The following is an 8099-nucleotide window of genomic DNA, read 5'->3' as shown; positions in this document are numbered from 1 at the left end:
AGCTGCTGGCCAAGATTCTTGCCAACAGACTTAATAAATATTTGCCAAAACTGATAGCCACGGACCAGGTGGGCTTCGTACCGGGCCGCGAGGCCCGTGACAATACCAATAAAGTTCTACAATTGATTAATTACGCAAAGAATTCGCAAACCCCAATGGTCCTGCTTGCTACCGACGCAGAGAAGGCCTTCGACCGGGTGCGATGGTCTTTTCTGCGAAGGGCTATGACGGAGATGGGCGTCCCAACGCCTTTTTTGAATTCGGCTATGGCTTTATACTCCTCCCCAAACGCAAAAGTCAGAGTGAATGGTATCCTCTCAGAGTCTTTTGTAATTAGAAACGGTACTAGGCAGGGATGTCCCTTGTCCCCGCTCCTCTTCGCGATATCCATGGAAGTATTAGCTCAAAAAGTCAGGAAAAATACAGAGATTACAGGAATTATAGTGGGGGAATCCGAATATAAGCAAGCCCTATATGCCAACGACGCATTATTTTCTTTAACTAATGTAAACATTTCCATCCCAGCCCTACTCACAGAGATGAAAAATTATGGTAAAATTTCCAACTTCCAATTAAATATTTCTAAATCTGAAATTCTCAACATTAATACTAATCCAGCCCATATCCAACAGCTAAGTAATTTCTACAACATTCCCATCGCCCAACATAAATTGAAATACTTAGGCGTCAATCTGACATCTTCACCCCAAGACTTATTTAAAGTAAACTATAACAATATTAAAAATGAAATTATACGAGACCTTTCGGTCTGGAAGAATAAAAAACTCTCTTGGCTAGGGAAAATAGGAGTTTTAAAAATGAATGTGCTCCCTCGCATTTTATACCTATTCCAGACCCTTCCTATACTCCTTCCAGAGGGATACATAAACCAACTACAAAAGGCTTTTGAGCAATACATTTGGGACGGCGCTAGGCCAAGAATTCCAAGAAAGACAATGTACCTCTCGAGAGACAACGGAGGGCTGGGAGTTCCGTGCCTACTAACTTACAAACAAGCTACTACCCTCCAACACATAGTCGAATGGGCACACAATTCAGATGACAAGGCCTGGATACAAATAGATAGGCAAATTTTTAGAACAAACAATGTAGCTACATTGGCTTGGCAGTCTCGACAGAAAAGACCAAAGGTAATTGAGAGTTATCACGTCACTACAGGTATCTTCTCAGAATGGGATAAACTCACATCCACTAGCACACATATATCCTCAATGGTTGCCCCCCTCACTCCCATCCTGGAACACGTAGATCTTCCTTATAGCCGCTTGAGCTTCAATAAACTAAAACCGTATAGAGTACGGGGTCAGTCCACTTTGTAACAGTTGACGGTAAATTAAAGACACAAGCTGAACTGAAGAATTCACATGAGGAGATTTTTTCCTCTTGGCTTCATTACCACCAACTCATACATTTCATCTCCCATAACAAACACAGAGAGGCCTTGGGGAGGAACCTTACGCCTTTTGAGAATCTTTGTATTTCTACAACTGTGCCGACACATTTAATCTCTAAACTCTATAAGATAATTTCAAATTCTGCGACAGCAGACCTCCCGTCCTACACCTACTCTTGGACGAAGGAACTAAATTTTGAAATAGAGGAAGTGACCTGGCACCGGGCCTTTAGACTCATTAAAAAATCCTCAGTTTCGGCCACTATCCAAGAAATACACATTAAGCTCCTGTACAGATGGTACTTGACGCCTCCATAAGATCTTCCCCACACTAAACAACACCTGCTGGAGGGGATGTGGAGGTGAGGGTTCTCTCCTACACATCTGGTGGTCCTGCCCCAAGTTACAAAAGTTCTGGCCTGAAGTACTGTCTGAGATTTCGGAGATTCTTGGAATCCGAATCTCTTGCAACCCAAACATTATTCTGTTCCTCGACCTTCCCAGAATTGCTGGGATGGGCAAACAGCCCCTCTTTCTAATCATGATTACTGCAGCGAAAAAACTCATACCAAAACACTGGAAATCCCAAACAATCCCCTCCCTGGAGGAGTGGAGGCTTTCGGTCTCCAACCTCCTCTCACTGGAAAGATATCATTACCTAAAGATACACCAACTTGAGATTCATGAAATGATGCTTGCATGCTGGCGGAGAGAGATTTAATATTTTTTTTTTTTTCTTCTCCCCCTGAACTTTGGTTCTCTGTTTCTCCGCCTTCCTCATATGCTTACTGATCTTTCTTCCATCTCCTCCCTTTTTCCTCCTAAACTTCCATGACTGCAAAAGGGAAAAAAGAAAAAACTTTAATCCCTACATGAGAATAGGTCTTAATTATAAATTTAAATTTCGAAATTGTGTTAAATTTTTCTCATGTTCAATTCACTTTCAAAGGAATAGACAATTATGGTATGTAAGGTACGGAATATGGTATTTAAAGCCTATTATTATTACATATGTTGTCACAGCTCTATCATATGTTCTAAGTTATAACTGTCAAATTTGTAACCTTATTGTCTGTTTATATATCTCAATAAAAAATATTTAAAAAAAAAAAAGGCCTGAGCATAAATAAGTGTCACGGCTGTGTAATCAATGTTTTTTTCTAATTTCACGGTTGCAAATAATGATCTGTGGGTTTCTAAAATACAGCCAATGAAGGGCCTTTGGAAGACTGGGCCAAGGTTGGATTGTAGTATTTGGTTAGGCTAATCCTGATGGCCATGTAGACCACCACCACCGAGAGTCCTGGAAGTAACAGGGATGATGAGATGAAAGAGCTAAGAATAGTAGAACTTGAAACAACAGAGTTAGCCATGGGTGTTAGTGCAAAACCGCTTGGCTTTTTTTTGCCTTTGGGTGCGGCTATTTATGCAGGCCATATAGAGCTGAAAACATTCGGTGTCGTATCAGCTATTAAACTAATAAGAACAGTACTACCAAAATACAGCCAATGAAGGGCCTTAGGAAGACTGGGCCAAGGTTGGATTGTAGTATTTGGTTAGGCTAATCCTGATGGCCATGTAGACCACCACCACCGAGAGTCCTGGAAGTAACAGGGATGATGAGATGAAAGAGCTAAGAATAGTAGAACTTGAAACAACAGAGTTAGCCATGGGTGTTAGTGCAAAACCGCTTGGCTTTTTTTTGCCTTTGGGTGCAGCTATTCATGCAGGCCATATAGAGCTGAAAACATTCAGTGTCGTATCAGCTATTAAACTAATAAGAACAGTACTACCAAAATACAGCCAATGAAGGGCCTTAGGAAGACTGGGCCAAGGTTGGATTGTAGTATTTGGTTAGGCTAATCCTGATGGCCATGTAGACCACCACCACCGAAAGTCCTGGAAGTAACAGGGATGATGAGATGAAAGAGCTAAGAATAGTAGAACTTGAAACAACAGAGTTAGCCATGGGTGTTAGTGCAAAACCGCTTGGCTTTTTTTTGGCTTTGGGTGCGGCTATTCATGCAGGCCATATAGAGCTGACAACATTCGGTGTCGTATCAGCTATTAAACTAATAAGAACAGTACTACCAAAATACAGCCAATGAAGGGCCTTAGGAAGACTGGGCCAAGGTTGGATTGTAGTATTTGGTTAGGCTAATCATGATGGCCATGTAGACCACCACCACCGAGGGTCCTGGAAGTAACAGGTATGATGAGATGAAAGAGCTAAGAATAGTAGAACTTGAAACAACAGAGTTAGCCATGGGTGTTAGTGCAAAACCGCTTGGCTTTTTTTTGCCTTTGGGTGCGGCTATTTATGCAGGCCATATAGAGCTGAAAACATTCGGTGTCGTATCAGCTATTAAACTAATAAGAACAGTACTACCAAAATACAGCCAATGAAGGGCCTTAGGAAGACTGGGCCAAGGTTGGATTGTAGTATTTGGTTAGGCTAATCCTGATGGCCATGTAGACCACCACCACCGAGAGTCCTGGAAGTAACAGGGATGATGAGATGAAAGAGCTAAGAATAGTAGAACTTGAAACAACAGAGTTAGCCATGGGTGTTAGTGCAAAACCGCTTGGCATTTTTTTTGGCTTTGGGTGCGGCTATTCATGCAGGCCATATAGAGCTGACAACATTCGGTGTCGTATCAGCTATTAAACTAATATGAACAGTACTACCAAAATACAGCCAATGAAGGGCCTTAGGAAGACTGGGCCAAGGTTGGATTGTAGTATTTGGTTAGGCTAATCCTGATGGCCATGTAGACCACCACCACCGAGAGTCCTGGAAGTAACAGGGATGATGAGATGAAAGAGCTAAGAATAGTAGAACTTGAAACAACAGAGTTAGCCATGGGTGTTAGTGCAAAACCGCTTGGCATTTTTTTTGGCTTTGGGTGCGGCTATTCATGCAGGCCATATAGAGCTGACAACATTCGGTGTCGTATCAGCTATTAAACTAATAAGAACAGTACTACCAAAATACAGCCAATGAAGGGCCTTAGGAAGACTGGGCCAAGGTTGGATTGTAGTATTTGGTTAGGCTAATCCTGATGGCCATGTAGACCACCACCACCGAGAGTCCTGGAAGTAACAGGGATGATGAGATGAAAGAGCTAAGAATAGTAGAACTTGAAACAACAGAGTTAGCCATGGGTGTTAGTGCAAAACCGCTTGGCATTTTTTTTGGCTTTGGGTGCGGCTATTCATGCAGGCCATATAGAGCTGACAACATTCGGTGTCGTATCAGCTATTAAACTAATAAGAACAGTACTACCAAAATACAGCCAATGAAGGGCCTTAGGAAGACTGGGCCAAGGTTGGATTGTAGTATTTGGTTAGGCTAATCCTGATGGCCATGTAGACCACCACCACCGAGAGTCCTGGAAGTAACAGGGATGATGAGATGAAAGAGCTAAGAATAGTAGAACTTGAAACAACAGAGTTAGCCATGGGTGTTAGTGCAAAACCGCTTGGCTTTTTTTTGCCTTTGGGTGCAGCTATTCATGCAGGCCATATAGAGCTGAAAACATTCAGTGTCGTATCAGCTATTAAACTAATAAGAACAGTACTACCAAAATACAGCCAATGAATGGCCTTAGGAAGACTGGGCCAAGGTTGGATTGTAGTATTTGGTTAGGCTAATCCTGATGGCCATGTAGACCACCACCACCGAAAGTCCTGGAAGTAACAGGGATGATGAGATGAAAGAGCTAAGAATAGTAGAACTTGAAACAACAGAGTTAGCCATGGGTGTTAGTGCAAAACCGCTTGGCTTTTTTTTGGCTTTGGGTGCGGCTATTCATGCAGGCCATATAGAGCTGACAACATTCGGTGTCGTATCAGCTATTAAACTAATAAGAACAGTACTACCAAAATACAGCCAATGAAGGGCCTTAGGAAGACTGGGCCAAGGTTGGATTGTAGTATTTGGTTAGGCTAATCATGATGGCCATGTAGACCACCACCACCGAGGGTCCTGGAAGTAACAGGTATGATGAGATGAAAGAGCTAAGAATAGTAGAACTTGAAACAACAGAGTTAGCCATGGGTGTTAGTGCAAAACCGCTTGGCTTTTTTTTGCCTTTGGGTGCGGCTATTTATGCAGGCCATATAGAGCTGAAAACATTCGGTGTCGTATCAGCTATTAAACTAATAAGAACAGTACTACCAAAATACAGCCAATGAAGGGCCTTAGGAAGACTGGGCCAAGGTTGGATTGTAGTATTTGGTTAGGCTAATCCTGATGGCCATGTAGACCACCACCACCGAGAGTCCTGGAAGTAACAGGGATGATGAGATGAAAGAGCTAAGAATAGTAGAACTTGAAACAACAGAGTTAGCCATGGGTGTTAGTGCAAAACCGCTTGGCATTTTTTTTGGCTTTGGGTGCGGCTATTCATGCAGGCCATATAGAGCTGACAACATTCGGTGTCGTATCAGCTATTAAACTAATATGAACAGTACTACCAAAATACAGCCAATGAAGGGCCTTAGGAAGACTGGGCCAAGGTTGGATTGTAGTATTTGGTTAGGCTAATCCTGATGGCCATGTAGACCACCACCACCGAGAGTCCTGGAAGTAACAGGGATGATGAGATGAAAGAGCTAAGAATAGTAGAACTTGAAACAACAGAGTTAGCCATGGGTGTTAGTGCAAAACCGCTTGGCTTTTTTTTGCCTTTGGGTGCGGCTATTCATGCAGGCCATATAGAGCTGAAAACATTCAGTGTCGTATCAGCTATTAAACTAATATGAACAGTACTACCAAAATACAGCCAATGAAGGGCCTTAGGAAGACTGGGCCAAGGTTGGATTGTAGTATTTGGTTAGGCTAATCATGATGGCCATGTAGACCACCACCACCGAGAGTCCTGGAAGTAACAGGGATGATGAGATGAAAGAGCTAACAATATTAGAACTTGAAACAACAGAGTTAGCCATGGGTGTTAGTGCAAAACCGCTTGGCTTTTTTTTGGCTTTGGGTGCGGCTATTCATGCAGGCCATATAGAGCTGACAACATTCGGTGTCGTATCAGCTATTAAACTAATAAGAACAGTACTACCAAAATACAGCCAATGAAGGGCCTTATGAAGACTGAGCCAAGGTTGGATTGTAGTATTTGGTTAGGCTAATCATGATGGCCATGTAGACCACCATGTAGTAATAAAAACCAAAATACATCCAATGAAGGGCCTTAGGAAGACTGAGCCAAGGTTGGATTGTAGTATTTGGTTAGGCTAATCATGATGGCCATGTAGACCACCACCACCGAGAGTCCTGGAAGTAACAGTGATGATGAGATGAAAGTGCTAAGAATAGTACTACTTGAAACAACAGAGTTAGCCATGGGTGTTAATCCAAGACCGCTTGGATTTATTTTTGTATTGGGTGCAGCTAATCATGCAGGCCATATAGAGCTGACAACATTCAGTGTTGTATCAGCTATAAAAATAATAAGAACTGTACTATCAAAATACAGACAATGAAGTGCCTATGAAGACTGTGCAAAGGTTGGATTGTAGTATTTTGTTCGGCTAATCATGATGGCCATGTAGACCGCCCGTAACATGGATGAAAGTGCTAAGAATAGTACTAATTGAAACAACAGAGTTAGCCATGGGTGTTAGTCTAAGACCACTCGGCTTTTTTTTGGGTTTGGGTGCAGCTAATCATGAAGGCCAGATAGACCTGCCACCATTTGGTGTTGTAACAGGTATGAAAATGCAAAGAACAGTACTACTTAACACAACCTACTTACCATGGGTCCCAGGACATATGTTTGGTTGTTATATTTTGTAAGGGTAATCATGCAGGCCATATAGACCTCCACCGATAGGGTGAGTATGAGTAACAGCTATTAAAATGCGAAGGACATTACTAATTAACACAACATAGTTACCATGGGTCGCAGACCAAGAGCAGATGTCTTATTATTATATTTTGTATGGGTAATCATCCAGGCCGTATAGACCTCACCAAATAGGGGGAGTTACAGAGATTAAAGTGCTAAGAATGGTAGTACTTAAAACACAACCTCGTTAAAATAGGTAGCAGACCACATGTCTTATTATTATAATTTTTCAGGGTAATCTGGCAGGCCATATAGAACTCCCCCGATAGGGGGGGGGAAAGGGATTAAAGTGCTAAGAAAAGTACTAATTGACACAAGCTAGTTGGGTCCAAGAACGCATGTTTGATTATTAGAATTTAGTAGGGTAATTATATATCTAACAAATCTATCTATTTCTCTTCTATCGATTCTATCTAACTATCAATCTATGTATATCTATCTATCCTATCTATCACTATCAATCTATCTTCTGTCTGGGATGTTTTGAGACAGCCACTTTGGGAATGTTAGTTGATTTAGACCCATTATGGCTTAAAAGCAGACTCTGCATCAACTATGTAATTTTCCATGGGAGTTTTGCCAGGGATCCTCCTCCAGCATGCAACAGTCCAGGTGTTAGTACCCTTGAAACAACTTTTCCATCACTATTGTGGCCAGAAAGAGTCCTTGTAGGTTTTAAAGTTCGCCTGCCTATTGAATTCAATGGCGGTTCGCGAACAATACCGGAAGTTCGAGTCCGCGGTTCGCGAACCGAAAATTTTAGGTTTGCGACATCACTAATGGTTACCATTTATTAGGCATTTATTACCTAACCATCCCTC

The sequence above is a fragment of the Bombina bombina genome, chromosome 3, assembly GCF_027579735.1.
Source record: "Bombina bombina isolate aBomBom1 chromosome 3, aBomBom1.pri, whole genome shotgun sequence".
In the NCBI taxonomy this organism is placed as follows: Eukaryota; Metazoa; Chordata; class Amphibia; order Anura; family Bombinatoridae; genus Bombina; species Bombina bombina.
Note: the sequence above shows the minus strand (reverse complement) of the source record.